Source organism: Epinephelus lanceolatus, chromosome 15, assembly GCF_041903045.1.
Source record: "Epinephelus lanceolatus isolate andai-2023 chromosome 15, ASM4190304v1, whole genome shotgun sequence".
In the NCBI taxonomy this organism is placed as follows: domain Eukaryota; kingdom Metazoa; phylum Chordata; class Actinopteri; order Perciformes; family Serranidae; genus Epinephelus; species Epinephelus lanceolatus.
This window is the reverse complement of record NC_135748.1, coordinates 26800089-26821234: the sequence shown is the minus strand read 5'-3', so window position 1 is coordinate 26821234 and position 21146 is coordinate 26800089. Positions and strand designations below refer to the sequence as shown.

General features: G+C 40.9%; 1 protein-coding gene across 1 annotated transcript in view; it reads right to left on the bottom strand.

Annotated features, from left to right (window-relative positions):
- Positions 1-21146, bottom strand: part of LOC117266869 (uncharacterized protein C14orf132) — a 50229-nt gene that overhangs the window by 7526 nt on the left and 21557 nt on the right. The window lies entirely within an intron of this gene.

Sequence of the window (21146 nt, the reverse complement as noted above, 5' to 3'; positions counted from 1 at the left end):
ACGGTGTATTGCAGCTCTGCAGAAACAAAACAGTACAAAGCAAACAGTAATAAAAAAAAGGAATTGGGGGAGGATGCAAGGTTGACGTTCATGTAGCATAATGTAGCATACATTGGATCTCATATCTCCATTGTATACAAGCTTTTTAAACTGGGGCTACTGTTAAAAGTGTGCAGACAGTGTCTCAGTGGTCCTCCAGCCCCTTATAGAAGTGTTTCAACAGGCAGGCTGCCCATTCCATGTTTAGTAAGCCCAGGTATTCCTTCGGCCAGGAAGAGGCTGCTTAACGCTTCTTCCAGTTGAGAAGAATTAGTCTCTTAGTAGATAGTAGATAGACGTCCATAGACACTTGACTGTTACTCCAACATTATTGTCCAGCTTCAAGCCCAGCGAGCATACAGTACTTTCGGACACACTGGGAAATTAACATTAGAAAACTCTGACATATGAGATATCACTTCTAACCAGAGTGTATGAACAGCTGGACAGTCCCAGAGCAAGTGGAATAAATTATGCCAGCCTAAATCTTGATGTTTGTCATCCATCTTGGATAATCTAACAGGAGTTATATATGTTCTGCACCGAATCTTGCATAATCCTTAATCTCATACATTTAGACTGCTATAGGCAGGTAAATCGATGTACTGTACTTTCTATTTTCATTGGTTTCAGATGTATCAAGAAGTGTAAAACTAGAATGACATATGAGTGTTATGTGGGCTATATCACTGTCAGTTGTTATAGTGTTTGTAAATTGGTAGTGTGGCATTTAAAATGACATAAAAAAAAGACATAGAAATGTCATAAAAAAAGTAATAAAAAAGGCTGGAAAAAAGTAATAGTATAGTATGTCATTTAAAAAGTCATTAAAAATGTCAGAGTATAATATGTCATAAAAAAAAGTCAGTGTTTGCACTTTTCTTGTGCGGCTCTCAATCATATGCTATCTCTCTAAAATGGCACTCAGTCATCAAAACTTTGAAAACCCATGATCTAAGATTTTTGTTTTAAATTGCTCTAAAATGTTCAGCCTAGCTACTAAGGGCCAAATTCACAAAAGGATTGCGTGGCTTTTGTGGCCGCTAAACCGGTAAAAATGGAGCAAACACATACCTTCTTATTCACAAAACACGCGCAGAGGGTGAAATGCTCCACTAACTGCGCTGCCAAGCAGATTGTGTCTCGGTGCTCCGGTGTTATTTGCACGTATTTAAATGAGGTAATATGCATATATTTGGCGGAAAAATTGCCCCTTTCTATGCAAATGAGCCTCATTGATAAACAACGTCTAATTCACTAACACCAGCGCTAATAACCACACACAGTTTGAGTAAAGTAAATAACGTCTTTAGAAAGTTGGTGCAAACTGGGCGCTCCTCTGTGGAAGCCTCTCGCCCAGACTTTCCAGTGATCGTGGCAGCACTGATCGTCTGTTAAATCAGTCTGTAAATAATTATTATAATCATTATTACTTTAATAGCATCCGAAGATACTGATGCGTTGACAGTCTGCAGTCGTTCTCCAAACGCACTTCTGTCACGCACTTCAAAAGCAACTTTCAATAATTTATTTTACAAAACGGGGGAAACAAACTTGAACAAAAACGGTTCCATAATTCATATTAAATTCAAAAGATAACGAAAAAACAGCTACAAGTGAGAGGGAATAGTGATAAAGTGGTCAAACTTGGTCAAATCCACAGCCTCAACCCATCCGACACTGTTAGACTGACTCACTGGCAGACATCACTACATGAGGGTATACAGTATTCAGTACTTTGCCAAACAAAGTCTGCCATTGTTCTGCCACGGTGTTCTTGGTGCAAAGCCAGCATTATACTTTGCCATGTGTGGCTAATTGCAATCAGGGGCAAATCAGGGGCAAACTGCACTCAGCTGCCAAACTTTGTGGGCGTGTTTGCGCTGGTATATCATTAGCGCAATATCCTTTGTGAATAGGACGTTAAGACGGAGCAAACTACGGGTGCAAATGAAGTGCAATTCAAGGTGCTATCAGCGGCTGCAGTTCATTCTTTGTGAATTCGGCCCTAAGTTTCTAAAATTTCTCTTGGGAGAGATGTCTCTGGAGGGGTTGGTCCACAGAAACTGTCGATTTAAAATGGTCCCCCTCAAAGTTAAATACCAGTGACTACAGTCCTGATGCTGGTTAATCCATGCTCATGCATTCAGCGAGCAAGTAAGCACTTTGCACTTTGTTTTACGGATAATGTTTGTGGTTTTCATGACTTCTCATTTTGACAGTGCCTATGGATTTATATCTTACTCCAGGCATGTGTGATACTTTAGACATTCTCTGTTTTTATTTTGATTGTATGTATGTAGGGAGCACATTACATGTTGTAGCATTTTGCACTGGCTTCCTCTCCATTTTAGAATTAATTTTAACATTTTATTACTCACCCTCAAATCATGACTTGGACTAGCTCCTACGTATATAATGGATCTCTTAATACCCTATGAGCCCAAACATGCCCTGAGATAATCTAGTCAGTTACTTCTTGCTGTTCCCAGACAAATTATGAAACTAGAGGGGATCAGGCTTTTGCTGTCAGGGCCCCCAAACCCTGGAATTCACTTCCTGTTAAGATACGATCATCTACCTCTTTATCCACTTTTGAAAAACATTTAAAAACACATTTTTTGGGATGGCATTTCTATAAGGTCCCAATATTAAGTGTCTGTGCACCATTAGCTGTATCTGTTCAACTTAATTATCTGTATCTGTACTTGGAATGGGTGGAGTTTATGCCAGAAATGGGTGGAGTTTAAATCAAAGTGGGTTGGGCCTAATCAGAAGTTGTTATTTTAAGTCTGAAATTTATTTGGAATGATCAGAAGTAATACTTATTACCCGTGAGACTTGTTTCTCGTTTCATCTAAGTAACTGGCTCAACCCTGATGTGTGTGTTTTGTGATTAAGTGTGCAAAAGTTTGTGCACAAAGCGTGTGTGTACATGGGTTTATTTATGTTCGAGCCTATTTGTGTGGATGTATGTACATATTTAGACACATTTATGTACATTTATGTGTTTTAATCACTTTGTTTTACCACTCAACTACTTGCAGATACCTCATTGTTTATACTCAAGCTTCATTTAACTGTTTATAGTCTTGTGAAGCACTTTGTGCTGTATAAATACATTTATTATTATTTATTACAGCCTGTGGTGAACCACTGTACCGTCATGTTGACTATGTATTGCATCAAGTAGATGGCAGTTGGCTGTAGCACTTTTGTCCAAGCAAAGTTTTCCTCTGGGGACAATAAAGTAGATGTTATCTTACAACATCTCAAATATACCTTTTATGCATTGTAAGATTTCTTTTTATAGTATGAGCAGTTGTGCACAAATCATATGTAAAGGGTATGTTATTGAGAGTGAGCATTAATGAGAAGGGTAACATGTGCACACTGATTCCAAACCACAGATTTATTTAAAAGTACAATATTTTACACCCATATTTACAGGCTTTGTGATGACAGGTGTGGTTAACCATGCAACCTCCCCAGGGTGATAAACTTTTGAAACAACTAGTAATTAACACATTTCTAGACGTACACAACTCACAGAGGAGTTGGCCAACTTCAAGAAGTGCTGACAGTAATGTTTTATTTTTCTGACAAATACAGTGATCTGCAAGAGGAACTCAAGCTGGCAAGATCAGCTGTCAATTTTAAGAAGCTCATCTGACCTCTCTCATCAGCATGCTGATGATTTGATTTCTTATTTAGAGAAAACAACAAGAACAAAAAAATAAAACCCCCACCACACTGCGATCTCCAGACACCACAATGTTTAAAACCTTATCCTGTATTCAAAGCTGCATCTAGCCTAATCCAACGTTCAGTCGGACGATAACTGAAGCTCTCAACCCTGTCTGCATTCTTTATATTTATGTTTTATTCATGAGTAACTCATTGTCCACAGGAGTGAGCTGTTTGCATAAATGGGGAAGTGTACCGAATAAAATGAAGCGGATACCGGGAGCGTGTGCAAAAGATATTCCAGTAGTAAGCCTGAAACTAAATATTTGATTGCTCACTATTTTTGGCAGAGATGGTGCACACAGGACATGTGGATGGGCGTTTCTATTACATGTCACTAGTATATCATCGTTTTTCAAGGGATATGCTCCTCCATCCATTCATCCAAGCCCACAACTCCCATGTGGATAATGCACATGAGGTTAGCGTAGTGAGCGGTTAAGCACTAATGGAAAGGAGGGAGAAGGAAACCTCGAGAAGGAGAATCTCAAAGCACTTATGTGGGCAATGGAGGTCATCCCCTAAGCATTGCTGCCAGGAAATCCACGCTTGTTGACATATATGAGTGACGTCAGTAATTAAGTAGTACTACTGACCAAGGTTTCCAGGGAAACGTACCCACTCTCCAACATAATAGTAAACTAGTGGCTTTCCATAACAAAACTCATTAGTCCAGTACAACCAGCATGATTTGCTTTGACCTTGAAGAGCTTATTTAAGCCGAACCAACTTTATATTTATCCAGATGTTGTGGTGATGTTTAACTTATTTATTTGAGTTCTATCCTACTCAAAAATGTATTCATCCTCATTTTCCATAACCCCTTATCCTGTTCGGGGTCACGGCGGGGCTGGAGCCTATCCCACCTAAAAAATGTCAAAAAATAAGTTAAAATAGTCATTTTTTAGAGTGCAGAGAGTTTGGTACTAAATTAAAGTGTGTTAAATTTGAGCTTCCTGGATCCACAGTTTAGACGCTCCACAAATATTCCCCTGGCAAAGATTAACGTGGTCTCACTGCCCAGGTTGTTTTATGAAGTCGTTTCTTTTAACCTTTAGATTAAAACTGAAGGTGAAGTGGTTCACACACTCACACTAAGGAAATGTCTCTTGAAGTTTAAAGTTACTGTATCTTTATTCTTTTAATGCATTTCTGCCTCAGTGTGCCAAGTCTGAAAGGCACTGGTTTGTCACCAAGTTTGTGTTTGTTATACTCCTCTGCATTACGAAAGAATGAAAAGGCAGCAGACAATTGTTTTTTACTAATGTTAGAGTTAATCCCTAGGCATTAATTAAACCCCCCAAACTCATATTTAGTCATCAAAATTACATATTTAAAATTTTTTCTCATAAAAAGCATCCCTTCATGCCTCAAAATAACTAAGATGTGACTCAACACTTGTGCATAATTTAGTATTTGCTGTCTGTACATATGCAAATTAACCCCAGACCCTTAGTCACTCGTCTGCAGCAAGACACAAATCTCTGCTTGTAAGTAATACATAGCCTGAGCCTTTGGCTTTAGTCTAGTTTAAATCAACAAATCACATGTTGCTAATGTTGGACAAGTCTTGCTTTGGACTGGCATGTGAAACTTCAACACAGTCTCAATCCAAAGTCATTGAAATCTGGTGCTTGGGTAGTGACAGACACCGCCGAACAGACCACTTTCTAACGCTGACATGATATGCGGCTGGTTGCTGTTATAGTTCAACGGCACCCAGCAGCGTTAGGGGGAAACACGGCAGAACGAAAATGAAATCAAGGTGGTGAAAGTCCGAGTTGGGTGCAACAAGACCGACTTTCGCTTGGGAGAGCGGTATTTGCATCCCGTGAGATTCTAAAGCCGAACCCTATTCTTTTTTCCTAAACTCAACCATGTGCATTTGTTGTTGAAAGAAAAAAGACATAATTTGAGATGTTGTACCAATGTAGTGCGTTTATTTTGAAAGAAACTGTATGCAAACTGTATATTTCCTGTGAATGTGGTAGTGTATTTTGAAAGAAGACAATGCATGTAACAGGCAGAACTTGACACGGTGTCCCAGAACGTCAACAACCAACACGCCCAGGTTACCTTTCACACCTTATCTGGATGTGGAAAGTCCATGACCAAACGTCCATATGTGACGAGGTCGCAGTGAGAATGTGTGGGAAACTTAACTTGCAAAATTCAATACATAGCTACACTTCGTTTCTCCTCATTTTGCTGTAGCATTTTAGAAAGGTCCACCCTGCGAGCTGACGGGACTGGCTCCTCAGGTTTGTCACGTAACAAACCCAAAGTCTGAGTCCTAGTCCTTGAGACTGTCATTGGTACACTTCAGTTCAGCCATGACATTGGTTCATCATTTGCCTCATAATGTGTCTTGTAGCATACAAAACACCATGTGGACATGTAACAGGGTCTTTACTTGCTTTTAATGGTTTAAATGCCCCACATTAACAAAATGGAAAAATGACAATTCCACATTTAAAAAAAAAAAAAATTATGCTCCTATCTGAAAACAATCCACACTTGCTTCTCGCGATCAGTCACTGTGACTAATTATGGTCGTCTGATAAGTGGAGGTATGATAAAAGCTTATTCCACAGAGGGCCCCATTCACACTTGTCACTTTAAGTGTCTCATATCCTGATGAAACCAAGATAAGATTTAATGGATTTCCATTTACACATGAGTCTGTGTCACAAATCTAATTGCAATCAGTGTTTTCCCTGCGAATCAGGGTTGGCCTTACTCCAGTCAAGACGGCGGTGGTAATGCACCTAAAGCTGTTTGGAAAGTGCCATAAAAACAACAGAGGAAGCATGACTTCTTCAGATTAGCAGTTCAGTTACAACTATGACAGTTAAACTAGCTCCCAAGGTGGTTTAAAGAATTTGATTTGAATCTGTCTCGAAGGCTTTTTGGATGCATTTACCTTCTTGGATATCCACCAGCTTACCAATCCCTCCAAGACACAAGAAATCAAGTGTAGATGGGTTAATCTCCAGCGAGATAAACACAAGACTGATTGCCAAAACTTGCATGTGAGATATGTGAAATGTTCTTCAAAAAGAAGAGAGTAACACTGGCACAGACACTGATTTTAAAAAGCTTTGAAAAGAGAATTTTTCAGCAAAGGAAAGTAGGTCTCATCCTTTAAAACCACCATTTGCCGCTTACATCTTGGATATGATGCTATAAATGATGAGTGAAATGAATGGGATTGCAGGTAAGCAACTGTTTCATTCAATAGTGTGACACCATGTGGAAAACAACGCCCCTCCATTAACCAACACTGGAGAAATCTCCTGACTTGCATATTTCACACCTCTTTGGCTCTGAGTGATGCCTCCACCTGTGCAATACTCGGCACAGGAAAACCCCAATCTGTGGTAGACGGTACGGCGCAGCTCCTTTCACAGCACGCTTCCACCTGCTCTGCTCTCACAGCTTTGATTTATTTGTCCCAGCTGTTCCTAGAGCTGTGCCATCCTACACAGCTGATCGCAGTAATTGTGAAATAGAATGGACTGTAATTGCCTCCTGTGGGACGTCGCCACCAGTAAGTGCTCAGTGAAATGGCTTTGGAACAAACAAGCAAAACCCAAATAAATGTCTTTGGGTAGTGGGGGAACCAAAACATCTACCTAACCACAAAAGCACTCAAGTGTGGCTGTTAAGACAGAAACAGAGACAACGAGTTGGTTTTCTGCACTCAGGCAAAATATGAGGTCAAATCAAAGAGTCGATACTTGTGTCCTTGTGGAGAACAAACTTCAAGGTGTACCGGGGGAACAAACTGTATCGGAGAAGACAGGCACGGAGGCGGACCCCTGCTGGGCAAAGAATGGACTGTGTGTTCGACATTGCACGTATAGCTGTTGGTTTCCAGTGTTGCTGTGGCCTTCACCTGTCCTCATATGATGTCATTGTTTTTCTGGATTTGTATCTGACACATTGTTTTGAAATCACTCTTCAGCCATGACGTTAGGACACATCACTGTAAGACACACACGACTGCACTTAAAGAGAGTGTTTGCTACTGCAGAAGTGAAGCTGGATTCAAAGACTTTGCTTCTGGATTTATTTGGTTTTGACATAAACACAACCCACAGCTATTATACAGAAAAAGCTTCAGTGTGTGTGAAAGAAAAGCCTTTTAAAGACAGAATACAGAGAGGACTTCTCTCTCGAGGGCAGGTCACAAAGTTTTAGTCCTCGTAGCAGTACACTACACAACGCTATTAATGCCATACAGTTTGGGCATGTCTGTCGAGGCTCCTCTGTGAAGGGATCTCAGTGTTTTCACAGACTGGGAGATTAACTGTAGCTAATGCATGTTGGAGCACATTTTTAAGCACAGCTGCAGCGCTTTGAAAAATGCATACCCCTCGAGTTTTTGCTCAACTTTCTGAGCTACAGCTTGATTTTAAAATGTTTTGAGATTGCTGCAGTTATTCAAATAATGTGTGTTTAAGCATAATTTCAATGGTTTTTCTTGCATCTTCTTTTTTTCACACCATATCAATACAGTCCCAGGCAGGAAAAGCACAGGTGTCACTCACAGTGTGTGAGAGTGTATGTCTCAGTGAGTCATGACAGTGTGAAAGTGAGCCTGCCTGCACAATCATCATTAGTTTGATTATCTATGCCTATGTTTTCTTTTCATACTGTGACATGTCAAAATGCCTCCTGTAAAAATAAAAAGCCCCACCAAGTCCAAACAGCCAACTGAAAGAGCACACCCAACAGCAGCTCCAAAAACACACACGCGCACACACACACACACACACACACACACACACACAGATATGACTTGTTGTTGTTCTGACGAGCCTCTCACTACCTCAATCACCACCCTGCTGCCACAGGTGCGTGACAACATGGGCATTAAAATATGCAGTTAAACTTGCTGTGATTATGCACATTGACAGCTATTTATGGTTTGACAATCACAACAAGCTCATCTATTTAACTCTTTGAAACCTGGAGTGACATCACTTTTCTTGTGCTGCTTTTTGTGCCTTTACTAAGTATTTAAATCTTTGAACCCTGAGCAAATTGGTGCGATTTCTTTCAAAAACATGGGGAAAAAAAGGCAACGAGCAACTTGGTAAGGAATGTCCCACAAATTGCAAAAATAAATAAATAAATAAAATAATCAGAAAAGTATTAAAAAAATAAAAATAAATAAAAACCAGAGAAAAGCTAGGGAAAAACTATAAATTATATACATAAGATACATAATTATTATATTTTTAAAGTACTTTTTCCAGGTCATCACCTTCTTTATTTGTTTTTTAACTTTTTTTTAATTATTATTTATAGTTTTCTTGTTTTGAATTTTCTCTATTTACTAATTTCATTAAAAGTTTTTTTGAGATGGAGGCAACACAAATGTTACAGAAGACTTAAATGGAAGTGTAAAGAATTCACCTGAGACATAAAAAAATACTCGTCCTGTTTTTCTAAATAAACTAGATTACTATATCAGAAGTTATGATTCCAAAAATTCTCATTTTTTTTGGATTAACAAGATTATTGTTTTGGTAATTCAGGAAAAAAAGAAAGAATTTCTCCCATGAAAACCTTTCTGGCAATTCTGAGATAATAATCTTGTTAATTCAGAAACACAAATTAGGTTTTTTTCACTACAGTGAATGCATTACACTTCTGTAGACCTACTTGGTGGACTAACGGCCAATCCCAATTCTCTTCCCTTAACCTTACCCCTTGGTTTCAAGTGCACTCACCAGATAGATTCCCCTCAACTACAAAGGGGTAGTGTTGAGGGGGAGGAAATTTTACCTACGAATTGGGACACACTTCATGCAAATTAGCATAACAGACGTGTTCGCCTACGTTACACATATCGTCAACGTAGGCCTTTTGCACGGAGACACACACAGATATTCATGACAGCTACATCGTGAATTAGCGATTTTCAAGCATTCATATTCTAACTCAACACTTACAGATAATGCATATGCAGAAACATAACACATTCCGACATATTTTGGAATTTTTGTATGCTTATTTGCGAAAATAGTACTTAAATTGCGCGATGGCTTTCTCATGGAGGCTGCCGTCTTCCTGGAAAACTCGCTAGCTGGATAGTTTTGCAATGCAAACTGGGAAATTCAATCTTCCCCTCAGTTGAGATGGGTTCGTAAGGTCCAATCCCAATAACCCCCCTTGTCCACTACCCCTTAGCCCTTGGCCCTACCCCTAGCCCTTGCCCACTACACCTTGGCCCTCGAAATGAACGAGGGGTAGGGGTAGAAATCTTTCCCTAGGAATTGGGACACCACTCACTATGTCACCGCATCGGTTACGTTCACGTAGGGCTGGGCGGTATGGCAAAATGTTCATATCACGGTTTTAAGAAAAAATCATATCGGTTTCATGGTATTTCACGGTATTTTGCTCAGGTTCGGTCAACTTGACATGCTGCTGTGTTGTGCTATGGCCTATTCAAGTGCCGGAATTTGTTATTTACCTGACAACGCCTGAACGCAACACACGCTCTGCTCCATTAGTGCTGGAGCTTAGATTCTCTGCCCAAGCCCGAGCCTGGCCTGACCCGGTCTGCGGGCCCAAGCCGGGTCAGGCCGGGACCCCCCACCCCTCTGACGGGCCCAGCCCGGGCCCGGTCAGATATGAGAGAGAGAGAGAGAGAGAGAGAGAGAGAGAGAGAGAGAGAGAGAGAGAGAGAGAGAGTGAGTCAGATATGAGAGAGAGAGAAATGGCTACAGGTTGGGGGTTGCAATTCACACATACAGAAAGAGAGAGAGAGAGAGGGGGGTGGTAGAGATAAGTGGGGGGGACAGCGGCTTTCCGTGCCTCCAAAAAATATGCCCTATTCATTCAGTGTTTACCCAACACGCTCAATACATGGACATGCAATGACAAATTGTCATTAACTTATTACATTAGAAAAAATGATGAAAATATGGACCTGTTGAAGTGAAAAAACGAGTACTGACGGGAACGAGTGGAGTCGATGTTTAACCGGTGCAGAGAGCGCAGGAGAAATGCACTGCCTGTGTGGACAGTCAAGAGACTTCCGCTGCACTAACAGCGCGTTAGGTGTGTCCTTAGCGTTAATTATAACAGCCAACTTATTGAAAAATGTCAGGTTTAAATCGGGCTCGGGCCGTTAATTACAGTTAATTGCATGAGCCGGCCGGTCCCGGGCTGAATTTTTTGGGCCCGACCTAAGCTCTAATTAGTGCTGTGCTTGGTTATAACTGTCTCGGACTCGGGACGGGTTGCCTTCAGTCAGGAAAATGCGGCCCGAGCCGTGCTCTAGTGTGCGCTTTGTCTGTGTGTGTGTGTGTGTCTGTGTGTGTGTGTGTGGGTGTGTGCACATCGGGGCGAAACTCCGCCGTGCGCGATACAGAGGACAGAGGAGAATTGTAAACGGCGGTGCACCGCTGCTAGTTGCATATAGGGGAAACACTGCTCTTTTTGGTATGAGTTCTTCTGGGTCATCGTGTACAGTTGCTTCACTTTCAGGACTCTCTCCAGCAGCCATTCTCGCTTCTAAACGTCGCTCTCACTCTCGCCTGCTCAAGCGTGCCTGTGGTGTGCAGCGGTGAAATGGGTCCCTGCTGAAACACTTTCCCGCTGCGCACGTTCCGGACGTTGTTTGGGCTATTCACCGGTATTGCAGTATATGAAAAATTCATATCATAACGAAAATAAATACTGGTTTTCGGTACGAACCGGTATACCGCCCAGCACTACGTTCACGCATACATAACTATTTTAAACAGGAAGCTGTGAGCCATCTACATTTCCAACCGGCATCTACAATGGAGTCTCATTCATCCTACTGATCGCGTTTGCCGCATTCATCATGCTTCGTTTGATGAACGACAGACGACAGGGGACTTCTGCTAGCTAGCTAACCAGCTAACATTATGAGGCAGCATAATTATACTAGCTGGTATGTTATCCTAATGTGAAAAGTCTGACAGTTTTGCAGAACAGGACAGATGACAGATGCCAGAAAGTGCGAGCTAGCTAGCTTACAAGCAACCTGAAGACTGTAACGTTAGCTATATATGAACTTTTTCCCTGTCTCTTGCTCAGTGGTAGCTATGGCAACATCTACCCCTCGCTGGCAAGTCAGCATTTGAAATCCCTCGCTACGAAGGGCTAGTTTCATACCCACTACCCCTCGTTATGCCCCCTACCCCTACACACAAAAAGGAATTGGGACACTCCTACCCCTCGTGGGAACGCACAAATGTAGGGGTAGGGCCAAGGGGTAGGGCTAAGGGGGGTATTGGGATGGGCCCTAAGTGTGCATCGCATGGCTCTTCAAATTAAGTGGGGATTTTAAGGGCTAAAAAGCACTTCCCTAAAGTTTGGGACACCCTAGCCCTTTGCGGGAACGTGCAAAAACAAGGGCTAGGGACAATTTTGAGGGGAAGTGTGAGTATTGGGATGGACCCAAAGTGTAAAAATGAAAAACATACTGCTTTCTTGCCATAATTCTGACAGCCAAAGTGTACTTTTCAAAGTAAATTTAAATTTTTGTTTAGTTTAGGCCTTGCTTTACTGTACAAAGTTACAGCACCTCAAATTTTGTAATTTAATCACTACTTGTCACATTTTGACACTTGGGCAGCCGATGGCACTTTGTGGATTGCGACGCAGATGAGGTCAGCGATAAGTAAGAGATTTAGACAACTTGGTTACGGTTAGGACAAGATTGTGATTGATGGTAGTCAGGTGAGGCTCAACGATGCCTTTTAGGTTCACATGGGACACAAACACTGGCCTCTTGGGTCAAAGTCCTGTGCTCATTGGACTCATTTGCTGCAGCTTCCACCCACACAAAGTGGACTTTTGCATTGTTTATATCACGTGCGTTGCTCTGACCATCTACTACTCACATGGATGGGTTTACACTGGAGTTGGTCGAAAGCCTGGTATATATATTTTGACCTTCTAGGAGTGAGACTAGACTGCAAATTTCCCACAGGAAGGATAAAAAATAGTGACAGTTTTTTGACAGGTGGTGTTATCTATAACCTACTGCACACACAAGTCAGGACACAGGGAAATAAATAAATTGGGATTACAGCATTGAAATAAATCAGAGGATTAATCTCTTATACGTGATACTTCTATACAATAGCAGCCACTTACTGAACACAATAGATGCGGTCTGTACTACACTTTACACCTAGTCTTGCCATGAATCTGGAGGGAGATTTACAGCGGTTTTAGGGAGGCTTGTTCACCCGCACAGAAGTGGTGAGACTTCTAGTTTCAGGCCTGGTTCCTGCTGGTCAGATTTACAGCTGCACATTCATTGATTTTCCCTGTCTCAGCATCCCAGCAGCATTTTTCAATAAATCTTATAATTCAGTAGAACAAGTGTAGCCCAAGTGATCCTCGCTTGACACCCTGGTCAATCTGTCAGCTCAGTGGAAATTGTGCAGCACAGGGAGAAGTTTATTATACCTGTTTGATATTATGAATGATAAATGTATCACCTTCATGTTTCTGTACTCACTGCTGTACCTGAGCTCAATGCGATAGGTTTTTGTACCTGCACTTGTAGCAGTAAAAAAAATAGGAGCAATAAATATGGGCTTGAAAAAACCCCCACCTCTTTAAAGGATGACAAGTGGAGGAAATAATGCATGTTCACATCTGGAGCTGTTTCTCACTGATATATGCTGCTAATTAGCAGTTGCGTGATGCCTTGAGATTTGAGATGAAACTAAACTCATCAGCTATGAAACATTAAAATGCACCGCAAACAAAGAGTGATTTCCTACTCCTGCCAGATGAGAACTGAGACGCCGCGCCAGATAATCACACGGGCAAGATTTAAGTGACGAGAAGACTGAATCAGACACAGGCTGTGAGTGTATGTGTGTCTAAATATGTACATTACACAGGTTTCTATTGTCCTAGTGTCTGACTCTTGACATGTGTAAGTGTATGCCTGAGTCTCTAGTGCTTTGGTCTTTGACTCCCAAAGCTGCACAGACTCAGATCATCCAGGAATAAATAAAGAAATCTTTAAACCAAACATAACAAGTGTACATTAGGAGACTTTGAAAAGACTTTTTAAAGACTGAAGTCTGACACCCTTTCACATCTAAAGATTTTGCAAAGACTGGTGATCTTGCAGGGGTCACTATTAGCAAGACTACAACTAGATTCCTTTTAATATTACTTCCCATCCTGCTCCTGGTAGAAAATATTACACCAAACTCCCTTGCAAGAACACGTCACTTTAGAAACACAAGATGAAAGGCATCATCTGTCAATGGTATTGCTGTCAATTTGGCATCAGTATAATCTATAGAAGATAAACTGTATTTGCATACAAGCTTAACATTTTGTAATATGTCTCCTCATCTTGCCACCAGCTTCTGTTGGTTACCAGCACTATTTTAGTGGGAGAAGACCAAACACAGAGAGATAAACAGTTTCAAACATTAAGATTTCTCCCTTATATAAATGCTGATTGGTGGACCAGAGACACAATTAAAGCCCAACTCTTGTTCACTCCACAACTCTACCAGTTTCTCTTCCTTTTCCACAGTACAAGAGAACCGAGACTAGGTCACATTCCTGCCTCCCCCGTAGTCCCCTCCATCTTAACTGTCCACCTGATTTGCTGCTTCTTGTTTAGTGCTGAAGAGAGTCAGCCAAGACTAAAAACTTCTTATAATATTAAAGGTCAAGTGTGTAGGATTTAGGTGAACATATGTGCAGAGATGGAATATAATATGTATGTTAGAGCCATTTCTAGCAAGTCCTAGTTTTCTATTGTTTTTTGAGTCTCTCTAATGCATCCGTATATTTCTGAAAACGGGGATTTATCTTTGCGTTTGCACCTATTTACACGTAACTGGCGTTTTTCTCGATGAAAACTGAGATTTTCAAAAATGGCTTCCAAAGTGAAAGTTTTAAAAAATATCCCTGTCTATGGAGACGTGTAAACAGGATAGACAGAGATTTTGGAAAACAATGATGTTGCAACCCAGTTCACACATGCCCATTACGCGCCCGGGAACCACATCAACAATGGCTGATATACAGTACAGGCCAAAAGTTTGGACACACCTTCTCATTCAATGCGTTTTCTTTATTTTCATGACTATTTACATTGTAGATTCTCACTGAAGGCATCAAAACTATGAATGAACACATGTGGAGTTATGTACTTAACAAAAAAAGGTGAAATAACTGAAAACATGTTTTATATTCTAGTTTCTTCAAAATAGTCACCCTTTGCTCTGATTACTGCTTTGCACACTCTTGGCATTCTCTCCATGAGCTTCAAGAGGTAGTCACCTGAAATGGTTTTCCAACAGTCTTGAAGGAGTTCCCAGAGGTGTTTAGCACTTGTTGGCCCCTTTGCCTTCACTCTGCGGTCCAGCTCACCCCAAACCATCTGGATTGGGTTCAGGTCCGGTGACTGTGGAGGCCAGGTCATCTGCCGCAGCACTCCATCACTCTCCTTCTTGGTCAAATAGCCCTTACACAGCCTGGAGGTGTGTTTGGGGTCATTGTCCTGTTGAAAAATAAATGATCGTCCAACTAAACGCAAACCGGATGGGATGGCATGTCGCTGCAGGATGCTGTGGTAGCCATGCTGGTTCAGTGTGCCTTCAATCTTGAATAAATCCCCAACAGTGTCACCAGCAAAACACCCCCACACCATCACACCTCCTCCTCCATGCTTCACAGTGGGAACCAGGCATGTGGAATCCATCCGTTCACCTTTTCTGCGTCTCACAAAGACACGGCGGTTGGAACCAAAGATCTCAAATTTGGACTCATCAGACCAAAACACAGATTTCCACTGGTCTAATGTCCATTCCTTGTGTTTCTTGGCCCAAACAAATCTCTTCTGCTTGTTGCCTCTCCTTAGCAGTGGTTTCCTAGCAGCTATTTGACCATGAAGGCCTGATTGGCGCAGTCTCCTCTTAACAGTTGTTCTAGAGATGGGTCTGCTGCTAGAACTCTGTGTGGCATTCATCTGGTCTCTGATCTGAGCTGCTGTTAACTTGCGATTTCTGAGGCTGGTGACTCGGATGAACTTATCCTCAGAAGCAGAGGTGACTCTTGGTCTTCCTTTCCTGGGTCGGTCCTCATGTGTGCCAGTTTCGTTGTAGCGCTTGATGGTTTTTGCGACTCCACTTGGGGACACATTTAAATTTTTGCAATTTTCCAGACTGACTGACCTTCATTTCTTAAAGTAATGATGGCCACTGGTTTTTCTTTAGTTAGCTGATTGGTTCTTGCCATAATATGAATTTTAACAGTTGTCCAATAGGGCTGTCGGCTGTGTATTAACCTGACTTCTGCACAACACAACTGATGGTCCCAACCCCATTGATAAAGCAAGAAATTCCACTAATTAACCCTGATAAGGCACACCTGTGAAGTGGAAACCATTTCAGGTGACTACCTCTTGAAGCTCATCAAGAGAATGCCAAGAGTGTGCAAAGCAGTAATCAGAGCAAAGGGTGGCTATTTTGAAGAAACTAGAATATAAAACATGTTTTCAGTTATTTCACCTTTTTTTGTTAAGTACATAACTCCACATGTGTTCATTCATAGTTTTGATGCCTTCAGTGAGAATCTACAATGTAAATAGTCATGAAAATAAAGAAAACGCATTGAATGAGAAGGTGTGTCCAAACTTTTGGCCTGTACTGTATGCCTGGTTGTTTACATTTTGTTAGCACTTTTGGGACTACTTACGAGCTTACAAATGAACTTAGCACTGCTGCATCAACATCACCGCTACATCGGTGCACAAAGACGTCTGCTCTGCCCAGTATTAGTAAGTGAATAGCAGCTAACTGTGCTACATAAAATGTAGTTTATCATTGTTTTTATCACTAGCGCCAAGAGGTAAACAAATCACTGTGCATGCGCAAAACGTTCTTCTATGGTGTTTGACATATGGCGTATCGCCACCTACTGTCCTGGCATGCTAATTGCAGCAAAAAACTGCCGTTTCTGCTTTTTCGTGTAAACAGGGATATCGTTTTCACAACTGATCATGTAAACCCGGAATTTTTTTAATACAGGATTAATAAAAATCTGTTTTTATTTGTATCGGTATTCATGTAAACAAGGCCTAAATCCCACACACTGTTCCTTTAAACATGTTTGATTTTAACATAACGTCAGGATGAGGACTTAAGACAGCTTGGACTGAGTTTTAAAACCACCTTACACAAAATGATCAAGACCACACTCTCATGATTCTATTCCAACATTGGAAATTTATCTGCAACAGTGAAATCACCTGAAAAGTCGTTTGGTGTGAGGCCAGTGTAACAGACAACATAGGTAGACAAGAGGAGGAACATGTGGAGCTGGAAAGTTAAAAGAACATTTTGACGACAAGTCAAGATTCCCTCTTTAATCTTGCAGAAGATCCACTAACTACACCCACATTTCCTCCCCAAAACAAGGAAGCTCAGATCACAGACAACACTGGTAATAAACTCAGCTTTGAAAGTCTTTTCCACAAGTATTCTGCTCTATTATTTAGATGATTATTGTGGTGAATACCTCTCTAGGCTTTGCGGTGCTGAAATTCTGCTCATGCTTTATTTATCAGTGATGCACCACATTTGAATTCATTTATTTCTATTTCTGTCAGAGTTGAACTTATTGAACACAGTCTTATCCCGACTCATTCTGCCCTGGATCTTAAGTTTTGTTTTAAAAATCAAGTCTCCAACAAGCCTTAAAAAAACTTCTCACATTTCTCTGTCTCTTCTGGAATCCTTTGAATTGTAAATTGGAGCGATCAGACCAAATCAGATGGGAATCATCGTCTTCTCTCTTTGTCTGCTCGACTGTGTTTCTTAAGACAGAAGACGAGTTCAGCAGAGGTAAAATGTAGCTCTCTCTCAGAGTGCTTGAAAGAGCTATAATCATTCAGGCTTTTTAACATAAGGTTACTGACTTAATGCATGTACATATATTACAGGAGTGTCAGAAATATGATACATAACACATTTCCCTTGGCACCTTTATTTTTTAAAATAAACTACAGAGTAAAACTCAATTTACAGGTTGATTAATCATGAAAATGCTTCTCGTGCACTGCCAAATCCCTGCACTAAAATACATCACTGTTTTTCTTTTTGGCATATTTAAACTTGATTTATTAACCATTCACACCTTCATTTTGAGCTGCTTTTCAAAATCTACAGAAAAATGCTTTTTCACCAAAGCCTAAGGGCCATTTATTATTTACTGGAGCAGATATTTTAAATATGCATAAACGAGATTATGTGCAGCATGTGTTTTATGCTACAGTTTACACCAAAGAACACATCATGGTATAGAGACAGAGATTTCTTGGCTGTGTCATGTCGCACACCACTTCCAAATCTCTGTGCAGAGCTCATGTATTTTACATTGTGAGCGATTTTAATTAAAACACACCCGTTGGAGTCATGTGTTACCTCTTGCATGTTCACAAACAGAATTTATTCAGGGAAGAATCAAGTTTGTTTGCTGATCTCATCACTTCAGTTTTATACCAAAGTGGACAGACTTGATAATAAAACCAACTAAAGTATAATACTCATAGGTTTTAGCGTTCATATTTTCCTGTTCACCATCTAGTTAAAAATAATGGCCTGAATCTAATTCTAATTTCCAAAAACAACCACAACTGCCTTCATTCATTAGACTTTTGGGCTGAAAAATAATTTCTTCAAATTATAAAACATTCTAATCATAGCCTGTATTATGAAATCATGACTTTACAAACATAATGTCAATAAATGTAGGCACAAATTATCATTACAATAAATAAAAAACCCACATTCTTCCAGTAGAAATGGCTCATGTGTGTTCAGCGTGGGTGCAAAAGGTGGATGTAGTTAAGGTAATTGGCTTGCACCCCCACTCTGTGGAGAGCGTCTCCCTGCAGGTGTCTGAGGTTGGAGTTGATGCTCATCAGTGAGATTCAGTTCACCTGTGCTGATCACACACAACACTATATAAGCTTGTGGCCGTCAGTCTGTCTCTGTTTGTCTCCAGCCTTACACCCTTTTGTTTGCTTTTATTTTGGTTGCTTTTCACTTTTCTCTCAGTTTTGTGAAAGACTACAGTGCTAAGTCCAAGTCTAACTTGAGCCGAGTCTTGGCACAGTGTATTGCATTTAAAAATCTGGCTGTGACACAGTCCTATACATTCTTTAGATCATACTGAGGAGAAAATAAAAATATTGCACCAGAGGTGCAAAGAATATATTGGCTTTTTTTTTCATTGAAAAGTCAAAAATGATGTCCTGAAAGCAAGCTGGAAAAATAAACAGAAGCTCCTTCCTGAATTTCTGCTGCAAATGACTGCAGTGCTCTGTATTTCACCACAATTAAATGTAGTAGCACTTGTTGCAACACTTTGCATTGAAAATAATGAGCGCGACTTCATGAAAACAAGCATTGCTGTAGAAATATAAACTAACAGTGTGCATAAAGACAAACTGTAAAGCACTTTGTAAAGCAGAAGATTTGTTCTGTAGCAAAAACCCAGTCAACTCACTGTATTCTCACACCTGAGGGAGGTCGTGTACCTGGGGAGCTTTTCACAGGTTGTGTAAGAAAGCTGCCTGAGTGGAGCAGGGGGGGAAAGATCATCACGCTCTTTGTATATCTATTGCTGGCATCAGCCTCCCCTACGGCTCCATCCATGCCTGCTCATTCACTGTGCAGCACAGAGAAATTTCAGGCGTAGAGATGGAAGCCCTTAATTGAATCTCCACTCATGTAAGACTTGGCTCGGAGTGAGGTGCAGCAGGGGCGGCCCTGCTTTGCAACCACTGTTAATATACAGAGCGAGTAGAAGCAAGCTGGTGGGAGATGGGGAGCTCGCATTTTGGCTCAACTATCGAATATATCTCTTGTTTTTGATATAAAACAGCCACATTTATATCATTTTAAATCTGGATCACAGTTTACATTAGCTCCAAGAATAAGTAACATGGAGCCACCTCCCACAAGGACAGGAATCAGGGTTGGGTGCATCGTGTGCCAGGCGGCAGGCAGGGACAGGGCCTACACTGACTCTAACATGACACACACACCAGTCTGCTGGGTGCAAGTCCTGTGTTTGACCCATTTATCCATCACAACTTTCTCCCTCTGCAGACTTTGCTGCTCTTTATACTGTGTCACCTGACTTTCTGGGAGTACATTTGTAAGTTGAACTACAAGTAGGATTAAAATTACAGTTTGCCTTGCTCATTGTTGAATTATCAGTTATAATAAAACTATTTAACAGACTGGCAGACAACATGTTAAAGCCAAACTTCCTCAAAATCTTACTCTAAAACTCCACAAGGCCGAGAAGACATCTGCGCTCCCCTCTAACCCCAGCCAAGCCTTCAGGTCACGATTCAGTCCTGGACGCCAGACTTCACTCCGTCCTCTCCTGTCTCTTTTTTAGCTCTCTCTGCCCCGACCTTGTTATGGCTGGCCTCCCTCCTGGCTCCCCAAGGCTGCCACGACTTGAGAACAGTGGAGTTACTCCTCATCTCATGTAGGCCGAAAAGTCATCTCCAGAAGTATTACACCTCATGCTCATCTTCTCTTCTCTGAATTACATCTAGTATCATATCTACTCACTCCATTTGTTCTCAGATCCCTTTTTAGCTCTCATATTAATTAATTTAAAGGAAACCTGACTGCTGACTCCTGCACCTTCTTATGGCATGCATATAATATGTATGATTACAGTGCTACAGTCATTGTAAATCACTCTTTTGTGACAGCATCTGCATATTCCTCAGATTCTTCCTTTTTTCTGCAACATTTGTACATATTAATATTCACACAATTCTTTAGATTTCTCCTTAAAATCCTTCCTGATTAATTTCTTTATTCCAGAGCTAAAGTGATCTGCATGACCCGGTATACCATGAAATATTTACATTTACATTTATAGCATTTGGCAGATGCTCTTAACCACGGCGACTAACACTGTAGTGCTGTGTCTTTCTGCACTGTAAGATAACTCCACCGGGAAATGTGACTAAAAGGTAGCAGGAGTTCATCAGAAATGATAGCCAGATGGAGGGAATTTCTTTCACTGTAACTTGCACATACAGTATGCACTGAAGTAAACATGCACATACTGTATGTAGACACAATTATGTGCTTACTGTGCTGCTCAGTATTTGGCATTGTTTAACAGAGGTATAATAATTACAAAAGCACAAACTTTGATTCAAACACAGAGCGGACATTTTAGTGCACCTACAAGAGCAGTATCAGCAAACTCCCTCCCATAACTTCTCCTTACACTGTTATAATCCTGCGTGTGAGGAATATATCACCAGCATGGATGTACTGTGG